This window comes from Phaseolus vulgaris, chromosome 4, assembly GCF_051622355.1.
Source record: "Phaseolus vulgaris cultivar YP4 chromosome 4, ASM5162235v1, whole genome shotgun sequence".
Classification (NCBI taxonomy): Eukaryota; Viridiplantae; Streptophyta; class Magnoliopsida; order Fabales; family Fabaceae; genus Phaseolus; species Phaseolus vulgaris.
This window is the reverse complement of record NC_143501.1, coordinates 19,273,627-19,296,543: the sequence shown is the minus strand read 5'-3', so window position 1 is coordinate 19,296,543 and position 22,917 is coordinate 19,273,627.

Below are 22,917 nucleotides of genomic sequence, written 5' to 3'. Positions count from 1 at the left end.
AATTTTAACACATGAAATTGTTTTTCAAAGATATCATATCATGAGTGTTTCAATCAATCAATAGACCTTAGATTGTAAAAGAAGTATTGAACATATCAAAATACAATTTGAACACATTTGGAATGGTTTTTCAAAGGTATCACAAGTGTTCGAATCAATTAACAGACCTTAGATTGTAAAAGAAGTATTATAAACATATGAAAACACATTTTTAACACATGAAATTGTTTTTCAAAGATATTCATAAGTGTTTCAATCAATCAACAGACTAAGATTGTATTAAACATATCAAAACACAATCTTAACACGTGAAATTGGTTTTCAAAGATATCATAAGTGTTTTCAACGAAGCCAATTAATAGCGAAAAGAACAAGTTGCAAACATTTAGTTAAGAAGTAATACGCTTGTTTTCAATAGTTAAGATACTTTTAAACTATTATTACACAGAGCATTCACTTTCTTATAGTTTCCTAGGTTAACTATAAAACCATAGATTGTAAATGAAAGAAGTATTAAACATATCAAAACACAATTTTAACACATGAAATTGTTTTTCAAAGATATCATATCATGAGTGTTTCAATCAATCAATAGACCTTAGATTGTAAAAGAAGTATTGAACATATCAAAATACAATTTGAACACATTTGGAATGGTTTTTCAAAGGTATCACAAGTGTTCGAAACAATTAATAGACCTTAGATTGTAAAAGAAGTATTATAAACATATGAAAACACAATTTTAACAGATGAAATTGTTTTTCAAAGATATTCATAAGTGTTTCAATCAATCAACAGACTAAGATTGTATTAAACATATCAAAACACAATCTTAACACGTGAAATTGCTTTTCAAAGATATCATAAGTGTTTTCAACCAAGCCAATTAATAGCGAAAAGAACAATTTGCAAACATTTAGTTAAGAAGTAATACGCTTGTTTTCAATAGTTAAGATACTTTTAAACTATTATTACACAGAGCATTCACTTTCTTATAGTTTCCTAGGTTAACTATAAAACCTTAGATTGTAAATGAAAGAAGTGTTAAACATATCAAAACACAATTTTGACACATGAAATTGTTTTTCAAAGATATCATATCATGAGTGTTTCAATCAATCAATAGACCTTAGATTGTAAAAGAAGTATTGAACATATCAAAATACAATTTGAACACATTTGGAATGGTTTTTCAAAGGTATCACAAGTGTTCGAATCAATTAACAGACCTTAGATTGTAAAAGAAGTTTTATAAACATATGAAAACACATTTTTAACACATGAAATTGTTTTTCAAAGATATTCATAAGTGTTTCAATCAATCAACAGACTAAGATTGTATTAAACATATCAAAACACAATCTTAACACGTGAAATTGGTTTTCAAAGATATCATAAGTGTTTTCAACCAAGCCAATTAATAGCGAAAAGAACAAGTTGCAAACATTTAGTTAAGAAGTAATACGCTTGTTTTCAATAGTTAAGATACTTTTAAACTATTATTACACAGAGCATTCACTTTCTTATAGTTTCCTAGGTTAACTATAAAACCATAGATTGTAAATGAAAGAAGTGTTAAACATATCAAAACACAATTTTGACACATGAAATTGTTTTTCAAAGATATCATATCATGAGTGTTTCAATCAATCAATAGACCTTAGATTGTAAAAGAAGTATTGAACATATCAAAATACAATTTGAACACATTTGGAATGGTTTTTCAAAGGTATCACAAGTGTTCGAAACAATTAAGAGACCTTAGATTGTAAAAGAAGTATTATAAACATATGAAAACACAATTTTAACACATGAAATTGTTTTTCAAAGATATTCATAAGTGTTTCAATCAATCAACAGACTAAGATTGTATTAAACATATCAAAACACAATCTTAACACGTGAAATTGGTTTTCAAAGATATCATAAGTGTTTTCAACCAAACCAATTAATAGCGGAAAGAACAAGTTGCAAACATTTAGTTAAGAAGTAATACGCTTGTTTTCAATAGTTAAGATACTTTTAAACTATTATTACACAGAGCATTCACTTTCTTATAGTTTCCTAGGTTAACTATAAAACCATAGATTGTAAATAAAAGAAGTGTTAAACATATCAAAGCACAATTTTAACACATGAAATTGTTTTTCAAAGATATCATATCATGAGTGTTTCAATCAATCAATAGACCTTAGATTGTAAAAGAAGTATTGAACATATCAAAATACAATTTGAACACATTTGGAATGGTTTTTCAAAGGTATCACAAGTGTTCGAAACAATTAATAGACCTTAGATTGTAAAAGAAGTATTATAAACATATGAAAACACAATTTTAACACATGAAATTGTTTTTCAAAGATATTCATAAGTGTTTCAATCAATCAACAGACTAAGATTGTATTAAACATATCAAAACACAATCTTAACACGTGAAATTGCTTTTCAAAGATATCATAAGTGTTTTCAACCAAGCCAATTAATAGCGAAAAGAACAATTTGCAAACATTTAGTTAAGAAGTAATACGCTTGTTTTCAATAGTTAAGATACTTTTAAACTATTATTACACAGAGCATTCACTTTCTTATAGTTTCCTAGGTTAACTATAAAACCTTAGATTGTAAATGAAAGAAGTGTTAAACATATCAAAACACAATTTTGACACATGAAATTGTTTTTCAAAGATATCATATCATGAGTGTTTCAATCAATCAATAGACCTTAGATTGTAAAAGAAGTATTGAACATATCAAAATACAATTTGAACACATTTGGAATGGTTTTTCAAAGGTATCACAAGTGTTCGAATCAATTAACAGACCTTAGATTGTAAAAGAAGTATTATAAACATATGAAAACACATTTTTAAGACATGAAATTGTTTTTCAAAGATATTCATAAGTGTTTCAATCAATCAACAGACTAAGATTGTATTAAACATATCAAAACACAATCTTAACACGTGAAATTGGTTTTCAAAGATATCATAAGTGTTTTCAACCAAGCCAATTAATAGCGAAAAAAACAAGTTGCAAACATTTAGTTAAGAAGTAATACGCTTGTTTTCAATAGTTAAGATACTTTTAAACTATTATTACACAGAGCATTCACTTTCTTATAGTTTCCTAGGTTAACTATAAAACCATAGATTGTAAATGAAAGAAGTATTAAACATATCAAAACACAATTTTAACACATGAAATTGTTTTTCAAAGATATCATATCATGAGTGTTTCAATCAATCAATAGACCTTAGATTGTAAAAGAAGTATTGAACATATCAAAATACAATTTGAACACATTTGGAATGGTTTTTCAAAGGTATCACAAGTGTTCGAAACAATTAATAGACCTTAGATTGTAAAAGAAGTATTATAAACATATGAAAACACAATTTTAACACATGAAATTGTTTTTCAAAGATATTCATAAGTGTTTCAATCAATCAACAGACTAAGATTGTATTAAACATATCAAAACACAATCTTAACACGTGAAATTGGTTTTCAAAGATATCATAAGTGTTTTCAACCAAACCAATTAATAGCGGAAAGAACAAGTTGCAAACATTTAGTTAAGAAGTAATACACTTGTTTTCAATAGTTAAGATACTTTTAAACTATTATTACACAGAGCATTCACTTTCTTATAGTTTCCTAGGTTAACTATAAAACCTTAGATTGTAAATGAAAGAAGTATTAAACATATCAAAACACAATTTTAACACATGAAATTGTTTTTCAAAGATATCATATCATGAGTGTTTCAATCAATCAATAGACCTTAGATTGTAAAAGAAGTATTGAACATATCAAAATACAATTTGAACACATTTGGAATGGTTTTTCAAAGGTATCACAAGTGTTCGAATCAATTAACAGACCTTAGATTGTAAAAGAAGTATTATAAACATATGAAAACACATTTTTAAGACATGAAATTGTTTTTCAAAGATATTCATAAGTGTTTCAATCAATCAACAGACTAAGATTGTATTAAACATATCAAAACACAATCTTAACACGTGAAATTGGTTTTCAAAGATATCATAAGTGTTTTCAACCAAACCAATTAATAGCGGAAAGAACAAGTTGCAAACATTTAGTTAAGAAGTAATACACTTGTTTTCAATAGTTAAGATACTTTTAAACTATTATTACACAGAGCATTCACTTTCTTATAGTTTCCTAGGTTAACTATAAAACCTTAGATTGTAAATGAAAGAAGTATTAAACATATCAAAACACAATTTTAACACATGAAATTGTTTTTCAAAGATATCATATCATGAGTGTTTCAATCAATCAATAGACCTTAGATTGTAAAAGAAGTATTGAACATATCAAAATACAATTTGAACACATTTGGAATGGTTTTTCAAAGGTCTCACAAGTGTTCGAATCAATTAATAGACCTTAGATTGTAAAAGAAGTATTATAAACATATGAAAACACATTTTTAACACATGAAATTGTTTTTCAAAGATATTCATAAGTGTTTCAATCAATCAACAGACTAAGATTGTATTAAACTGTACCGCCCTGGTGGTCGGATGCGATGACGTGGCATCCTGTTACAGTGTGGGCGTGTTGACAAGGCGCCAGGTTGACAGTTGAGAAGGAAGTCAGGAGGCACGTGTAGTCGCCCATAGTTAAGTTGGCGTGTTCCGATCTCTAGCTTACCAGAATAGGCGATCGCCAGGTTGAGGACGAAGTCGCCAGATGCAGACTCAGGTGACCAGGCAGTCGGAGATCGCCAGAACAAGTACATCGCCGAAGTTGAAGGAGAAGCAGATTACGAAGGCGGCCGGCGAGACCACAGGGAAGGTGTATGAAGGCCCTACCTCGCCAGTTTCAGTAGAGATCGCACTCCTGAGTTAGCTATGCACTGGGCAGCACCATGCATAAGTAACTTAGCCAAAATGAGAGTAGAAGTAGCGCCAAGTCAGGGAGCCTCCAGATGATGGCACGTGCACAGTCGGATGCAAGCCACGTGTCCAAGTCTGTAACTGCCAGGAGAGAGAGAACCACCAGGTATATAAGAGTTCCTAACAGATTTTCTAAGGTACGCACGTTCAGTTCATACACTTTACGCTTGCGAGTGACAGAGCTGTTTGTGAGAGAGATTTGCACGGTTCCAGTTCTTAGTATTTGGTGATACCGTCACTGACTTGAGCGTCGGAGTGCGATCGGCGCCATATCGTTTCTTTGCAGGTTCTTGAGATAGATCCAGAGGAGGAACGGAAGTGAGAAGCGGCGCGCACGTCGATCCTTTGACGAGGCATTCTCCAGCGCTCCGGTCAACAGGCAGGATCATCAGGCGCCCACCGTGGGGCCGTGTAAAACGTGCTCCCATCCACAGCGTGAGTTCGTGGAGGTTTTCGAGGTTTTCTGCGCGGTTGTGTGCTGGTGCAGCCATCGTTCTTGGTTTCTTTGAGTTTCGTTCGGTGAAGTTTGTGTTTTAAACCGTTCGTTTGGTTTTTCGATCGGTGGATTCGAGTTCTTTCGAGTGGTTGTTTGGTTCGCGGGGAAACGGTGGTTTTGGTGAAGCTGCGTTTTTCTTTGAAGGTTCGCGGTTTCTTGAAGTCCTTGCGCAGTTTCTTGAATTTTCTCCGAGCGGTCGCTGATTCGTTCGTGGTTGAAGTGTTATTTGCTGTACTTCTGTGGTTCGCTGAAGTTAATGAGAAAGATGAGAAGCAATCGTTCCAGTCCCGTGGCTCCCGTTGCAGCTGAAGGCGACGCCGCCATGACCATGGCGCAGATGGCAGAAATGATGCGCTCATTGCAGGCCACTGTAGAAGCCTCGTGCGTCGAGCAGGCGAGGATACATGAAGACCTGGTCGCCTCTCGCGCCAGGAACGAGGAGCTCAGCAAAGTAGCTGAAGAGCTACGTCGAGCTCTTCAGGAGCAGCAGGGTCGTTCTTCAGCTGAAGAGGTGGCACCGTCGACGCCGCCTCGTGTGTTCCCAATGCCTTTCGCTCAGGCGATTACCGACACGCCGATTCCCACGAGCGTGGTTCCGGTTAAAGCTGTGTTTACCGGCGTGGAGGATCCAGAGGCTCATCTGACCACGTTCCACACGCAGATGATGCTGTCGGGAGGGTCGGATGCCGTCTATTGTAAGATGTTCGTGAGCACGCTCCAGGGAACGGCGATGGAGTGGTTTGTGAGCCTGCCTAATGGCCACATAACTAATTTTCAGCAATTCTCGAAAATCTTTGTCGAGCAGTATATTGTAAACAAGGCACCGCCCAGGGTGTTCTATGACCTGTTTGATATAAGGCAGTACCATGGGGAGTCCCTCAGAGACTACCTCAATCGCTTCGGAGCGCAGATGGTCAGATCGCCGGCCAAGGATGAAGAAATGCTAGTTTATGCCTTCAAAAAGGGCGTGCAGCCAGGGCCATTCTGCGAAGCCTTGATCAGGGCTCATCCAGCGACGTTTGCTGAAGTCAGGCGACTTGCGGTGGCTCACATCGCCGACGAGAGTGAGGTCGCCGAGAAGAGAGGCAGTGTGGCTCCCGTTAGGCCACGCGCCCAGACCAGGATCCAGCCACAGAGGGTACTGGAAACGGCAGCGGCGGCCAGAAAGGATCAAAGGACTCGCTATCCTTACGATAGGAGAAACAAGGGAAGAAGCCAAGCGCGCCAACCGCCAGCACGCCAACAACCAGCACGCCGGGAATACAATCGCCCACCTAAGCACAAATTCGTCATGGGACTAGCGGACCTGATCGCTATCCCTAACATATCTGCTAGGTTGAAGGCGCCCGAGAAGGTGGGCGACAAGGTGCTAGGGTCGAAGCCGGACGTCTGGTGCGAGTTTCACCAGTGCTTTGGCCACAACCTGGACTCGTGTTTGTCTTTAGGATACCAGCTCGACGATCTGGTCAAGAGCGGGTTCCTAAACGACTATCTGCTGGACAGAAGGACCGGAGGGGCGTCGAGTTCCCAGCCGGCAGGTGGAGAAGCCCAGCAACATGAGATGCCTATCCATGGGGAGATCCACACCATTGCAGGGGGTTTCTCAGGTGGTGGATGCACCGCGTCGCAGAGGAAAAAGTACGCGCGATCGGTGATGTCAGTAGACATGTTTGAAGATCACTCGCCCGAAGTGGACATTACGTTCACCAAGCAGGATCTTCGGGACGTTGTGCCTCATGACAACGATCCCATTGTTATTTCGTTGATCACGGCGAGGAGGAAGGTCCACCGAGTTCTGGTGGACCAAGGAAGTTCGGCAGACGTGATGTTCTGGCCGACTTTCACGCAGTTGGAATTGCCCCTTGACCAGCTAAGGCCCTATGGAGGGTGCTTGTATGGGTTCGCTGGCGACCAGGTGGAAGTCAGGGGGTACATTGAGCTGAGAACCACGTTTACCGATGAGGCTGGGTCGAGGACGGAGAAAATCAAGTACCTCATCGTAAACGCCCCTTCAGCATATAACATCCTGCTGGGAAGGCCCACCCTTAACAGGATAGGCGCAATTCCATCGACTCGGCACATGAAGGTGAAGCTGCCGTCCATGGAAGGGGTGGTAATCACGATAAAGTCTGATCAGAAGGAAGCGAAAAAGTGCTATGAAAATAGCCTGAAAAATAAAAGATCAGTGAGCTATGTCACAACCACCCCACCGCCCGGTGTGAAACCCAGACCGCCGATAATGGAGGAGGCCGCTGGAAGGGACGTAGAGATGGTAGATGCTGAGCTGGGGGAGAGGAATGCTGCCCTGGAGGAGGAAGAGGCGCGGAATCGCCCGGAGGAAGCAAGGGAACTCGGAATCGCCAAGGCGGTGATCGCCAGAGAGTCCAGGCCTAAACCCGTCGAGCAGTGGCTCGAGAAGGAGATCGGGGGGAAGGTTTTCAAGCTCGGAAGATCTCTGGAGGTCGATCTCCAGGACCAGATCGCCAAGGTGATTGAACGGCATCTGGACGCGTTTGCCTGGTCCGCTTCGGACATGCCCGGAATCGACCCCGACTTCTTGTGCCATCATCTGGCGATGGACAACATGGTGAGACCGGTGCGGCAAAGAAGGAGGAAATTTAATGAAGAAAGGAGGCAGGCGATCAAGGATGAGACCCAGAAACTCCTCGCTGCAGGCCACATCAGGGAAGTCCAGTACCCCGAGTGGCTGGCAAATGTCGTGCTGGTAAAGAAGAGCAACGGGAAATGGCGCATGTGTGTCGATTTCACCGACCTGAATAAGGCTTGCCCAAAGGATTCGTATCCTTTACCAAGCATTGATGCCCTGGTTGATAGTGCTGCAGGGTGCAAGCTGCTGAGTTTCCTGGACGCCTTCTCGGGTTATAATCAGATCAAGATGCATCCCATGGATGAAGAAAAAACAGCCTTCATGACGGAGAGGTCGTGCTACTGCTATAAGGTGATGCCGTTCGGGCTGAAGAACGCGGGGGCCACGTACCAGAGGCTGAGGGATCGAGTACTTGCACCGATGCTGGGAAGGAACGTGCAAGCTTACGTCGATGACATGGTCGTGACCTCGCAGGAGAAAAGCAAGCACGTTGCAGACTTGGAAGAATTGTTCACGACGATCGCCAAGTTCAAGTTGAAGCTCAACCCGGAGAAATGCATTTTCGGCGTGGAGGCTGGAAAATTTTTGGGTTTTCTCTTGACTGAAAGAGGGATAGAGGCCAACCCGGACAAGTGTGCCGCCATCTTGGCGATGAGAAGCCCGACTACAGTGAAAGAAGTCCAGCAGCTGACGGGTCGGATGGCGGCCCTATCCCGCTTCGTGTCAGCAAGCGGAGAAAAGGGACATCCCTATTTCCAGTGTCTGCGGCGCAATAACAAGTTCGCTTGGACGAAAGAGTGCGAGGAAGCTTTCGTCAAGCTGAAGGAATATTTGGCGAGCCCGCCGGTTTTGTGCAAACCACTGGCGGGAATCCCTCTCAGGTTGTATTTCGCTGTGACTGAGAGGGCGGTGAGTGCTGTGCTCGCCCAGGACCAGGATCAGGCTCAGAAACCTATTTATTTCGTGAGTAAAGTGTTGCAGGGCCCAGAAACGAGATATCAGGCCCTAGAGAAGGCTGCATTGGCTGTGGTGTTTTCGGCGAGGAGGTTGCGCCACTATTTCCACAGTTTCACAATACTGGTGATGACTGACCTGCCCATCCAGAAGGTCTTGAAGAAACCTGACGTTGCAGGAAGAATGGTGAAGTGGGCAGTCGAGTTGTTAGAGTTTGACATTAAATATGAGCCTCGAGGCCCGATCAAAGGGCAAATCTTTGCAGATTTTGTAGTCGAGCTCTCTTCAGAGGCGACGCGGGTTGAAGGAGATGATTTCCGTTGGGTACTCTCGGTGGATGGATCGTCAAACCAGCAGGGTAGCGGTGCTGGAGTCATATTGGAAGGACCCAATGGCGTGCTGATCGAACAATCGTTGAGATTCGCCTTCAAAGCCAGCAACAATCAAGCAGAGTACGAGGCGCTGATCGCCGGGATTCTGCTGGCTAAAGAGATGGGAGCCAGAGTGCTGATGGCTAAGAGTGACTCGCTGCTAGTCACAGGGCAAGTAACAGGCGAGTTCCAGGCTAAAGATCCACAAATGGCGGCTTACTTGGCGTATGTGCAGGAATTGAAGAGTTCCTTTGCCTCTTTTGAAGTGGTGCATGTGCCCCGAGAACAGAATGCCCGAGCTGACTTGCTTGCTAAGCTCGCCAGTTCGGGCAAGGGGGGTAGGCAGAGGACAGTGATTCAAGAAACTTTGAAGACGCCGAGGGCATTTGTAGCAGATCACCTGGTCCTTCAGATAAGCAGGTCGACGGAGAGAGCAGCGAGAAGCCATAAGTCTTTGACGCAAGAAACCCTGAGATCGCCAAGAATTAGAGCATGTCGAGGAGAGAAGGTGGACGTGATGCAGGTCTGCGCCACCCACGAGCCAGACACTTGGATAACACAGTACAAGCGGTGCTTGGCAGATGGTCTCCTCCCGCTGGATCCAGCAGAAGCTAGGAAGGTAAAGAAAAATTCCAGCAAGTATACATTGATTGATGGCGATCTGTACAGGTTTGGATTCACTCACCCACTCCTGGAATGTATACACGGCGAGAAGTGCACGAGGATTATGGCAGAGCTCCACGAAGGAATATGTGGAAGTCACGTCGGGGGTCGAGCTCTGGCCGCGAGGACTCTCCGTGCAGGCTACTATTGGCCATCCATGAGAGAAGATTGCAAGAAATACGCCCAGTGCTGCAAACAATGCCAGCAGCACGCCGATTGGCACAAGGCGCCTCCCGAGGAGTTGAAGTCGATCTATAGCCCTTGGCCGTTTCATACTTGGGGAATCGACATCCTGGGACCTTTTCCACTGGCGATCAGGCAGATGAAGTACTTGGTGGTGGCGATTGAGTATTTCACCAAGTGGATTGAAGCAGAACCAGTGGCCCAGATCACCGCGCACAAGATCGAAGGCTTCGTATGGAAGAATATTGTGTGCCGGTTTGGAGTGCCTAAGCGCCTGGTATCAGATAATGGGACTCAGTTTGCGAGCCACCTGTTGAAGAAGCTTTGCGAAGGGGTCGGAATTCAGCAAGTGTTTGCATCCGTCGAGCACCCTCAGACTAATGGCCAAGTGGAATCAGCTAACCGGGTGTTGCTGAGAGGTTTGAAGAGGAGGCTCGAGAAAGCCAAGGGGAGTTGGGCTGAGGAGGTACCCCGAATAGTATGGGCGTACCACACCACCGAGCAGTCAGGAACCCATGAGACCCCGTTTAGCTTGGTCTATGGGTGTGATGCCATGATTCCAGTCGAGATTCAGGAGAGCTCGCCGAGATTCCAGAACTTTGTAGAGGAAGACTCGAATGAAGAGAGAAGACTGAACCTGGATCTGCTGGACGAAGTCAGGGAGGAGGCAAGGCTGAAGGCTGAGGCGGTGAAGAGAAGGGTCGAGCGAAGGTACAACTCAAAGGTGATGCCAAGGCAATTTAGAGAAGGCAATCTGGTGATGAGAAAGGCCCACCAGTACGAGATAGAGAATAAGCTATCACCCAAGTGGACTAGACCGTTCAGAATAACCGAGGCACTCGGGAACGGAGCCTATCGCTTGGAGACGTTGGAAGGGGGGGCGATCCCTCGTACCTAGAACGCCACACACCTGAAGTTGTACTATAGCTAAGAGCTTTGTAAGTAAAGACAAACACAAATATTACATTGCAATGTCTCTGTTAAAACAGTTTTAAGGGGGCACTCTTTTTTCCCTAAGGAGGGTTTTTAATGAGGCCACCCAATAAAAGAAGAGTTTTCGAAGTATAAGGTGTTTTCAGATCGCATATGTGTTATTTCCAAAAGTTTCGAAGAAAGACCTTGTCATTCGTACATGATTTGAGGCACGAAAAGATATGTCGCGTGTTTTCTAAAGTTTTAAAGTCCTCGTCGTTTTTCGGCGATTAGAGGCACCAGTTAAGTTTTAAAGTCCTCATCGTTTTTCGGCGATTAGAGGCACCAGTTAAGTTTTAAAGTCCTCATCGTTTTTCGGCGATTAGAGGCACCAGTTAAGTTTTAAAGTCCTCATCGTTTTTCGGCGATTAGAGGCACCAGTTAAGTTTTAAAGTCCTCATCGTTTTTCGGCGATTAGAGGCACCAGTTAAGTTTTTAAAGTCCTCATCGTTTTTCGGCGATCGGAGGCACCAGATGGAAGACCTCAACGCCCTCGCGCGTTTTGAGGCAAGTTAAAGACCTCCTCGCCGTTGTGCGGGTGCAGGCGAGAAAGAGAAAAAGTCCTCCGTGTTTCTGGGAGCGAGAAGATGTAACTCCCGGGGCAATGCAGAGGCAAGTTAAAGACCTCCTCGCCGTTGTGCGGGCGCAGGCGAGAAAGGTCCTCAGTGCATCCAGGGGGGAGGAGATGTACGCCCTGGGCAAGTTGAGGCACCGGATAAAGTCCTTATCGCCGTTGTGCGAACTAAGGCCCATCAAAGACCTCCTCGCCGTCTAGCGAGTGCAGGCGTGAGAAAGAAAAGGTCCTCAGTGCATCCAGGGGGGAGGAGATGTACACCCTGGGCATGTTGAGGCACCTGACAAAGTCCTTCTCGCCGTCGAGCGAGTTAAGGCCGTTTAAAGTCCTTCTCGCCGATGAGCGAGTTCAGGCGAGTAAAAGTCCTTCTCGCCGTCGAGCGAGTTAAGGCCGTTTAAAGTCCTTCTCGCCGATGAGCGAGTTCAGGCGAGTAAAAGTCCTTCTCGCCGTCGAGCGAGTTAAGGCCGTTTAAAGTCCTTCTTGCCGATGAGCGAGTTCAGGCGAGTAAAAGTCCTTCTCGCCGATGAGCGAGTTCAGGCGAGTTAAAAGACCTTCTCGCCTGTGCGCGAGTATAGGCAAGATAAAATCCTTCTCGTCTTGAACGAGTTCAGGTATGGCGAAGAGGGTGGAAGAAGCTTGAAAGGTGGCTAAGGTAGGTTCGAAGAGAACGCCTAGCCAGCCAGTCTTTAGCTCTGAGGTTCAGGGGAGGTAAAGGAAGGTCCCAAAGGGCATTTCTGCCTCAGATAAAGAGATGACTGCCAAAGCCTGAGGCTAAGGAAAGCTGGTGTTGCCAAGAGGTCTAGGTGATCGCGAAAGTTCAAACACGGCGAGAAGGTTGAAAGACTTGTTTGATAAAGCGGGTCAAGTGGGACGTTGTTTGAAGCAATGATTGAATCACAGTTCATTGCTTGGAACTTCTCTTACGATCAGGTTAGTGCCTCAGGGGTACAAGTTGTTTAAAGCGATTATTGCTTAAGTTTGAATCAGCTCGAAGAAGTTACGCCAAAGGTCATGTTTGCAAAATCGCTAAGTTAAGCGTAGCAGAGTTAGGCATACAAAGAAAGTAAAGCGCTCAAGAGAAGTCAGAAGACATATCCAAATTTCGCTATTGAAATAAGCAGCTGTTCAAAATACATGTGCAAGAGTTTTTACAAGATAAATACAAGTGAATTCATAAAGAGGCAGATGGGGTAGAGTTGGTTGAGCCTTCGGCGGGAACGACCTTCCCATCTACTACTTCGTTGTCTAACGACACCATGCTAAGGTCAAGATCAGGGAAGAGGCATGCAAACTGTTCTCGAGCGGCATCAAACCCAGCAACCAGAATCTGAGCAGAGCTTAGCTTAAGTTCTTCAATTTGCTTTTGAAATCCTTCAACCTGCTGCTTAAGCTCCTTGTTCTGCTGCTCCAGCTCTTCGACCTGTTTTTGGAGTTGTTTGTTGGTCTCTTGAGCTTGAAGAAGGTCGTCAGCCACCTTCTTAGATTCTGTTTGAGCCTGGGCCAACTCGGCAACCATCTTCACCTTCTCTTTGTTTGCCTCGGAGAGATCAGCCATGGCGTCGTCTCTTGCTTTCTCTACTTGCCCAAGTAGCTTCTCGCGGTCGATCGACCTTTGCTCCAGCTTCTGTACCTTGTCGGCATTGGCTTGAATTTGAGCCTCCAGGTTGCTCGCCTTGGTACGCAGAGGCACGATTCTGCTTTCAAGTTCGACCTTTTCTTGGGCAAGTTCATGGACTTTGCGGCGAAGGTCAACAGCTTCCTTGCGCGCAAGCCTAAGCTCGGTGTTTAGGGCATCCTCCACTCGAGAATGTTCCATTTCCGCGAGCGTTAGGCTGAATGACACCTTCTCCACCTCGACCTTCATTGTGCTGTTCTCGGTCTTGAGGTTGTAGATGTCATCCTGTAGCCGCCTGGTGGAGCTCTCCACAGCTCTCGTTATGATTGATGGGATATCCTCTGCAATGGTTTTGAGCTTAGCAGTCAGAGGTTCCCACATCCTCGTGACCTCGAGAGAAAGATTTGCAGCTTGGAGAGGCGCCAGGGGGGCTTGTTGAGGGTTCTCGTCGCCGCCTTCCTTAGCAATATTTTCGGTGTTTGCTTCTTGGCGCGGCGACGCAATCGGGGACTCGGTGATTAGGATTGGAGAGGTGTGAGCGACCTCATCCCCGATTGGAACGACTCCTGCAGCTGAGGTGTTGGAAGGAGGGCCCCCTCCTGCTGATATATGTGAAGTGGAGGCGCTCGGGGGGTCCTCTAAGAAGTTTGGCTCTGGGGCCTCAGTTGCAGGTGGCGCAGTGGCCAATGGAACCGCTTGGACTGTTGGTGAAGGAGCTCGTGGCGTTGGCGATGAGGGAGGAGGGGCAGGTGTTGACGGTGGTGTTGAAGCTGGAAGAGGGGGTGGGGCAGGTGGAGAAGGTGGTGCCACCCTTGTCCTCTTTGTAACGAGGCCATCCTCAGTGACCTCGTCGTCCTCTTCCTCATCCTCTTGGACAACTTGGGGGGCCTTCCGCTTTGGCCTCTTAAGGACCAGTTTCTTTCGTTGGGCGGGCGCCTTAGGCGGTGATCGCCCCTGAATGATGGCCTTCTCGACCGCTGAGTTGGGAACCGTCTGGGAGCCGGTTGCCAACCCGTGGTTGCGGGCGAGCGCCTTTAAATCGGCGAGCATGTTCTTACCCAACATGGTGTCTGCATGAAATGAAAGTGCATAAGTTAGCTCAAAGGAGAAAGGGGTAAGTATACAAGATAATAAGACAGCAAAGCAGGCATATGCAGAAAAGATGAAACCAAAGTCTTGTGTGTATTGCACAAGACGCCCAGAAGCAATATCAGAAGCATGTCAAGACAAGGATGTAGCGTCCTAACCTATTTGGAATTCCAACTGGTCCTCAAAGAACTCGAAGGAAATCAGGGTGGGGGTCAAGAATGTTATGTGGGCATCTGCCACCCTCTTCCAGAAGAGACAAAGGTCTCTGTCCAAAGCTCCCATGCTATCAGGACTTCTGGGCCTCCTGAAGCAGCTCTTGGACTCCTTTTTCCCCTTGTTCACCCAGTACAAGGGGAAACCGTCGAGAAGGGAAGGGTCTTTGTCATTTGCGCGAACCTGGATGAACTTCCCCTTCCAATCCTTGTACGACTGCTGGAAGATGGTGAAGATGGATCTCCCAGCAATGGCGTTCAGGCTGACCCACAGGCGATCTCCTGGGTGTTTGGCCTCAAATAGAAATAAAAATACGTCCACTGACGCGGGCAGCCCCAGGTGGGCGCACGTTACCTCGAAAGCTCGGACAAACGCCCAGCTGTTGGGGTGAAGCTGGGCGGCAGCGATGTTGAGCTCGGTTAAGAGTTCCCTCTCAAATCGAGTGAGAGGGAACCTGAGTTTAACCTTCTTGAAGAGAGTGGTGTAGACGAAGCAGAAGGGCCCGTCGGCGCTCACTTTATCATCAACGCACACTGGCAGGGTGGCTGGGCAAGGCAGCACCATCATTCTCTCATCGTGCTCCTTGTGGAATGATTGGTGGGCCTCGTCCCCATTGGTCAATCGCAGAACCGCTCCCGCGGTGTTCACCGACGACGTTTCCTTTAAGAGGGTTGAGTTAGCCCATGAGTATAACGTCTTGAAGTCTGGCAGTGGGGTGGGGGCTCCTCAAGCGTTTGGTGGAGTCGCCTGGGCCAGAGTGGTTTGAGAAGACGCGGGCCTCACAGCCTGCGAAGAGGGAGCACCACGAACTTGCGTAGAGTCGTGTGCTTGTGAATGGGGGTTTCGCGCTGACGGAGGGGGGTTCGGGGTGATCTTCGTGCGAGTCATGGTAGCAACTGCAAACGAAGGAGGAAGGAAAAATAATCAGGAGGGTTACAAAGGCTGACTCAATCATGAATGGAAGGTGAAAGACGAACGAATGTGAGTTCGTTGCGACAATCGGCAAAGCCCTAAGTCACGCAGAAGGAGAAATGGAAAAACAGCCCACAGCGTATGCACCAGACAGTTATAGGATGATGCAAATCGGTGAAAATGCAAGAAAACCCAGCAGATGAAGGAAAGTAGTTACCTTTCGATGATCGGGAGAATGTTAAAGGGAGGTGGTGATCTAGAGCGTCGAGGAACGTCGAGAGCTTTCGCAGAAAGGAATGAGAGCGTATGCAAGTGCGAAGAAAGTGATGGAACAGTAGGAGCGTAAGGGGTTTAGGGGTTTTCGAACGGTTTTGGGAAGCGCTAACGGCAGATGAAGATGGCCGTTGATGAGAGCCACGTGTCGAATGATGCGTGAAGAGTTTGGTGGAGCGTCAGAGCAGCAGAAAGTACTACCGCTTGGAATTCTGCGCCCATGCCACGTAGACCGGTGTTAACGAAGGCTTTTTCAGTCTTTTCGCTAGACAAATCTTCGCTTAAGACTGGGGGGCTTGTGTACCGCCCTGGTGGTCGGATGCGATGACGTGGCATCCTGTTACAGTGTGGGCGTGTTGACAAGGCGCCAGGTTGACAGTTGAGAAGGAAGTCAGGAGGCACGTGTAGTCGCCCATAGTTAAGTTGGCGTGTTCCGATCTCTAGCTTACCAGAATAGGCGATCGCCAGGTTGAGGACGAAGTCGCCAGATGCTGACTCAGGCGACCAGGCAGTCGGAGATCGCCAGAACAAGTACATCGCCGAAGTTAAAGGAGAAGCAGATTACGAAGGCGGCCGGCGAGACCACAGGGAAGGTGTATGAAGGCCCTACCTCGCCAGTTTCAGTAGAGATCGCACTCCTGAGTTAGCTATGCACTGGGCAGCACCATGCATAAGTAACTTAGCCAAAATGAGAGTAGAAGTAGCGCCAAGTCAGGGAGCCTCCAGATGATGGCACGTGCACAGTCGGATGCAAGCCACGTGTCCAAGTCTGTAACTGCCAGGAGAGAGAGAACCACCAGGTATATAAGAGTTCCTAACAGATTTTCTAAGGTACGCACGTTCAGTTCATACACTTTACGCTTGCGAGTGACAGAGCTGTTTGTGAGAGAGATTTGCACGGTTCCAGTTCTTAGTATTTGGTGATACCGTCACTGACTTGAGCGTCGGAGTGCGATCGGCCGCAGCGGCGCCATATCGTTTCTTTGCAGGTTCTTGAGATAGATCCAGAGGAGGAACGGAAGTGAGAAGCGGCGCGCACGTCAACAGGCAGGATCATAAACATATCAAAACACAATCTTAACACGTGAAATTGGTTTTCAAAGATATCATAAGTGTTTTCAACCAAGCCAATTAATAGCGGAAAGAACAAGTTGCAAACATTTAGTTAAGAAGTAATACGCTTGTTTTCAATAGTTAAGATACTTTTAAACTATTATTACACAGAGCATTCACTTTCTTATAGTTTCCTAGGTTAACTATAAAACCATAGATTGTAAATGAAAGAAGTATTAAACATATCAAAACACAATTTTAACACATGAAATTGTTTTTCAAAGATATCATATCATGAGTGTTTCAATCAATCAATAGACCTTAGATTGTAAAAGAAGTATTGAACATATCAAAATACAATTTGAACACATTTGGAATGGTTTTTCAAAGGTATCACAAGTGTTCGAATCAATTAATAGACCTTAGATTGTAAAAGAAGTATTATAAACATATGAAAACACAATTTTAACACATGAAATTGTTTTTCAAATATATTCATAAGTGTTTCAATCAATCAACAGACTAAGATTGTATTAAACATATCAAAACACAATCTTAACACGTGAAATTGGTTTTCAAAGATATCATAAGTGTTTTCAACCAAGCCAATTAATAGCGAAAAGAACAAGTTGCAAACATTTAGTTAAGAAGTAATACGCTTGTTTTCAATAGTTAAGATACTTTTAAACTATTATTACACAGAGCATTCACTTTCTTATAGTTTCCTAGGTTAACTATAAAACCTTAGATTGTAAATGAAAGAAGTATTAAACATATCAAAACACAATTTTAACACATGAAATTGTTTTTCAAAGATATCATATCATGAGTGTTTCAATCAATCAATAGACCTTAGATTGTAAAAGAAGTATTGAACATATCAAAATACAATTTGAACACATTTGGAATGGTTTTTCAAAGGTATCACAAGTGTTCGAATCAATTAATAGACCTTAGATTGTAAAAGAAGTATTATAAACATATGAAAACACAATTTTAACACATGAAATTGTTTTTCAAAGATATTCATAAGTGTTTCAATCAATCAACAGACTAAGATTGTATTAAACATATCAAAACACAATCTTAACACGTGAAATTGGTTTTCAAAGATATCATAAGTGTTTTCAACCAAGCCAATTAATAGCGAAAAGAACAAGTTGCAAACATTTAGTTAAGAAGTAATACGCTTGTTTTCAATAGTTAAGATACTTTTAAACTATTATTACACAGAGCATTCACTTTCTTATAGTTTCCTAGGTTAACTATAAAACCTTAGATTGTAAATGAAAGAAGTATTAAACATATCAAAACACAATTTTAACACATGAAATTGTTTTTCAAAGATATCATATCATGAGTGTTTCAATCAATCAATAGACCTTAGATTGTAAAAGAAGTATTGAACATATCAAAATACAATTTGAACACATTTGGAATGGTTTTTCAAAGGTATCACAAGTGTTCGAATCAATTAATAGACCTTAGATTGTAAAAGAAGTATTATAAACATATGAAAACACAATTTTAACACATGAAATTGTTTTTCAAAGATATTCATAAGTGTTTCAATCAATCAACAGACTAAGATTGTATTAAACATATCAAAACACAATCTTAACACGTGAAATTGGTTTTCAAAGATATCATAAGTGTTTTCAACCAAGCCAATTAATAGCGAAAAGAACAAGTTGCAAACATTTAGTTAAGAAGTAATACGCTTGTTTTCAATAGTTAAGATACTTTTAAACTATTATTACACAGAGCATTCACTTTCTTATAGTTTCCTAGGTTAACTATAAAACCTTAGATTGTAAATGAAAGAAGTATTAAACATATCAAAACACAATTTTAACACATGAAATTGTTTTTCAAAGATATCATATCATGAGTGTTTCAATCAATCAATAGACCTTAGATTGTAAAAGAAGTATTGAACATATCAAAATACAATTTGAACACATTTGGAATGGTTTTTCAAAGGTATCACAAGTGTTCGAATTAATTAATAGACCTTAGATTGTAAAAGAAGTATTATAAACATATGAAAACACAATTTTAACACATGAAATTGTTTTTCAAAGATATTCATAAGTGTTTCAATCAATCAACAGACTAAGATTGTATTAAACATATCAAAACACAATCTTAACACGTGAAATTGGTTTTCAAAGATATCATAAGTGTTTTCAACCAAGCCAATTAATAGCGAAAAGAACAAGTTGCAAACATTTAGTTAAGAAGTAATACGCTTGTTTTCAATAGTTAAGATACTTTTAAACTATTATTACACTGAGCATTCACTTTCTTATAGTTTCCTAGGTTAACTATAAAACCTTAGATTGTAAATGAAAGAAGTATTAAACATATCAAAACACAATTTTAACACATGAAATTGTTTTTCAAAGATATCATATCATGAGTGTTTCAATCAATCAATAGACCTTAGATTGTAAAAGAAGTATTGAACATATCAAAATACAATTTGAACACATTTGGAATGGTTTTTCAAAGGTATCACAAGTGTTCGAATCAATTAATAGACCTTAGATTGTAAAAGAAGTATTATAAACATATGAAAACACAATTTTAACACATGAAATTGTTTTTCAAAGATATTCATAAGTGTTTCAATCAATCAACAGACTAAGATTGTATTAAACATATCAAAACACAATCTTAACACGTGAAATTGGTTTTCAAAGATATCATAAGTGTTTTCAACCAAGCCAATTAATAGCGAAAAGAACAAGTTGCAAACATTTAGTTAAGAAGTAATACGCTTGTTTTCAATAGTTAAGATACTTTTAAACTATTATTACACAGAGCATTCACTTTCTTATAGTTTCCTAGGTTAACTATAAAACCTTAGATTGTAAATGAAAGAAGTATTAAACATATCAAAACACAATTTTAACACATGAAATTGTTTTTCAAAGATATCATATCATGAGTGTTTCAATCAATCAATAGACCTTGGATTGTAAATGAAGTATTGAACATATCAAAATACAATTTGAACACATTTGGAATGGTTTTTCAAAGGTATCACAAGTGTTCGAATTAATTAATAGACCTTAGATTGTAAAAGAAGTATTATAAACATATGAAAACACAATTTTAACACATGAAATTGTTTTTCAAAGATATTCATAAGTGTTTCAATCAATCAACAGACTAAGATTGTATTAAACATATCAAAACACAATCTTAACACGTGAAATTGGTTTTCAAAGATATCATAAGTGTTTTCAACCAAGCCAATTAATAGCGAAAAGAACAAGTTGCAAACATTTAGTTAAGAAGTAATACGCTTGTTTTCAATAGTTAAGATACTTTTAAACTATTATTACACAGAGCATTCACTTTCTTATAGTTTCCTAGGTTAACTATAAAACCTTAGATTGTAAATGAAAGAAGTATTAAACATATCAAAACACAATTTTAACACATGAAATTGTTTTTCAAAATATCATATCATGAGTGTTTCAATCAATCAATAGACCTTAGATTGTAAAAGAAGTATTGAACATATCAAAATACAATTTGAACACATTTGGAATGGTTTTTCAAAGGTATCACAAGTGTTCGAATCAATTAATAGACCTTAGATTGTAAAAGAAGTATTATAAACATATGAAAACACAATTTTAACACATGAAATTGTTTTTCAAAGATATTCATAAGTGTTTCAATCAATCAACAGACTAAGATTGTATTAAACATATCAAAACACAATCTTAACACGTGAAATTGGTTTTCAAAGATATCATAAGTGTTTTCAACCAAGCCAATTAATAGCGAAAAGAACAAGTTGCAAACATTTAGTTAAGAAGTAATACGCTTGTTTTCAATAGTTAAGATACTTTTAAACTATTATTACACTGAGCATTCACTTTCTTATAGTTTCCTAGGTTAACTATAAAACCTTAGATTGTAAATGAAAGAAGTATTAAACATATCAAAACACAATTTTAACACATGAAATTGTTTTTCAAAGATATCATATCATGAGTGTTTCAATCAATCAATAGACCTTAGATTGTAAAAGAAGTATTGAACATATCAAAATACAATTTGAACACATTTGGAATGGTTTTTCAAAGGTATCACAAGTGTTCGAATCAATTAATAGACCTTAGATTGTAAAAGAAGTATTATAAACATATGAAAACACAATTTTAACACATGAAATTGTTTTTCAAAGATATTCATAAGTGTTTCAATCAATCAACAGACTAAGATTGTATTAAACATATCAAAACACAATCTTAACACGTGAAATTGGTTTTCAAAGATATCATAAGTGTTTTCAACCAAGCCAATTAATAGCGAAAAGAACAAGTTGCAAACATTTAGTTAAGAAGTAATACGCTTGTTTTCAATAGTTAAGATACTTTTAAACTATTATTACACAGAGCATTCACTTTCTTATAGTTTCCTAGGTTAACAATAAAACCTTAGATTGTAAATGAAAGAAGTATTAAACATATCAAAACACAATTTTAACACATGAAATTGTTTTTCAAAGATATCATATCATGAGTGTTTCAATCAATCAATAGACCTTGGATTGTAAATGAAGTATTGAACATATCAAAATACAATTTGAACACATTTGGAATGGTTTTTCAAAGGTATCACAAGTGTTCGAATTAATTAATAGACCTTAGATTGTAAAAGAAGTATTATAAACATATGAAAACACAATTTTAACACATGAAATTGTTTTTCAAAGATATTCATAAGTGTTTCAATCAATCAACAGACTAAGATTGTATTAAACATATCAAAACACAATCTTAACACGTGAAATTGGTTTTCAAAGATATCATAAGTGTTTTCAACCAAGCCAATTAATAGCGAAAAGAACAAGTTGCAAACATTTAGTTAAGAAGTAATACGCTTGTTTTCAATAGTTAAGATACTTTTAAACTATTATTACACAGAGCATTCACTTTCTTATAGTTTCCTAGGTTAACTATAAAACCTTAGATTGTAAATGAAAGAAGTATTAAACATATCAAAACACAATTTTAACACATGAAATTGTTTTTCAAAATATCATATCATGAGTGTTTCAATCAATCAATAGACCTTAGATTGTAAAAGAAGTATTGAACATATCAAAATACAATTTGAACACATTTGGAATGGTTTTTCAAAGGTATCACAAGTGTTCGAATCAATTAATAGACCTTAGATTGTAAAAGAAGTATTATAAACATATGAAAACACAATTTTAACACATGAAATTGTTTTTCAAAGATATTCATAAGTGTTTCAATCAATCAACAGACTAAGATTGTATTAAACATATCAAAACACAATCTTAACACGTGAAATTGGTTTTCAAAGATATCATAAGTGTTTTCAACCAAGCCAATTAATAGCGAAAAGAACAAGTTGCAAACATTTAGTTAAGAAGTAATACGCTTGTTTTCAATAGTTAAGATACTTTTAAACTATTATTACACTGAGCATTCACTTTCTTATAGTTTCCTAGGTTAACTATAAAACCTTAGATTGTAAATGAAAGAAGTATTAAACATATCAAAACACAATTTTAACACATGAAATTGTTTTTCAAAGATATCATATCATGAGTGTTTCAATCAATCAATAGACCTTAGATTGTAAAAGAAGTATTGAACATATCAAAATACAATTTGAACACATTTGGAATGGTTTTTCAAAGGTATCACAAGTGTTCGAATTAATTAATAGACCTTAGATTGTAAAAGAAGTATTATAAACATATGAAAACACAATTTTAACACATGAAATTGTTTTTCAAAGATATTCATAAGTGTTTCAATCAATCAACAGACTAAGATTGTATTAAACATATTAAAACACAATCTTAACACGTGAAATTGGTTTTCAAAGATATCATAAGTGTTTTCAACCAAGCCAATTAATAGCGGAAAGAACAAGTTGCAAACATTTAGTTAAGAAGTAATACGCTTGTTTTCAATAGTTAAGATACTTTTAAACTATTATTACACAGAGC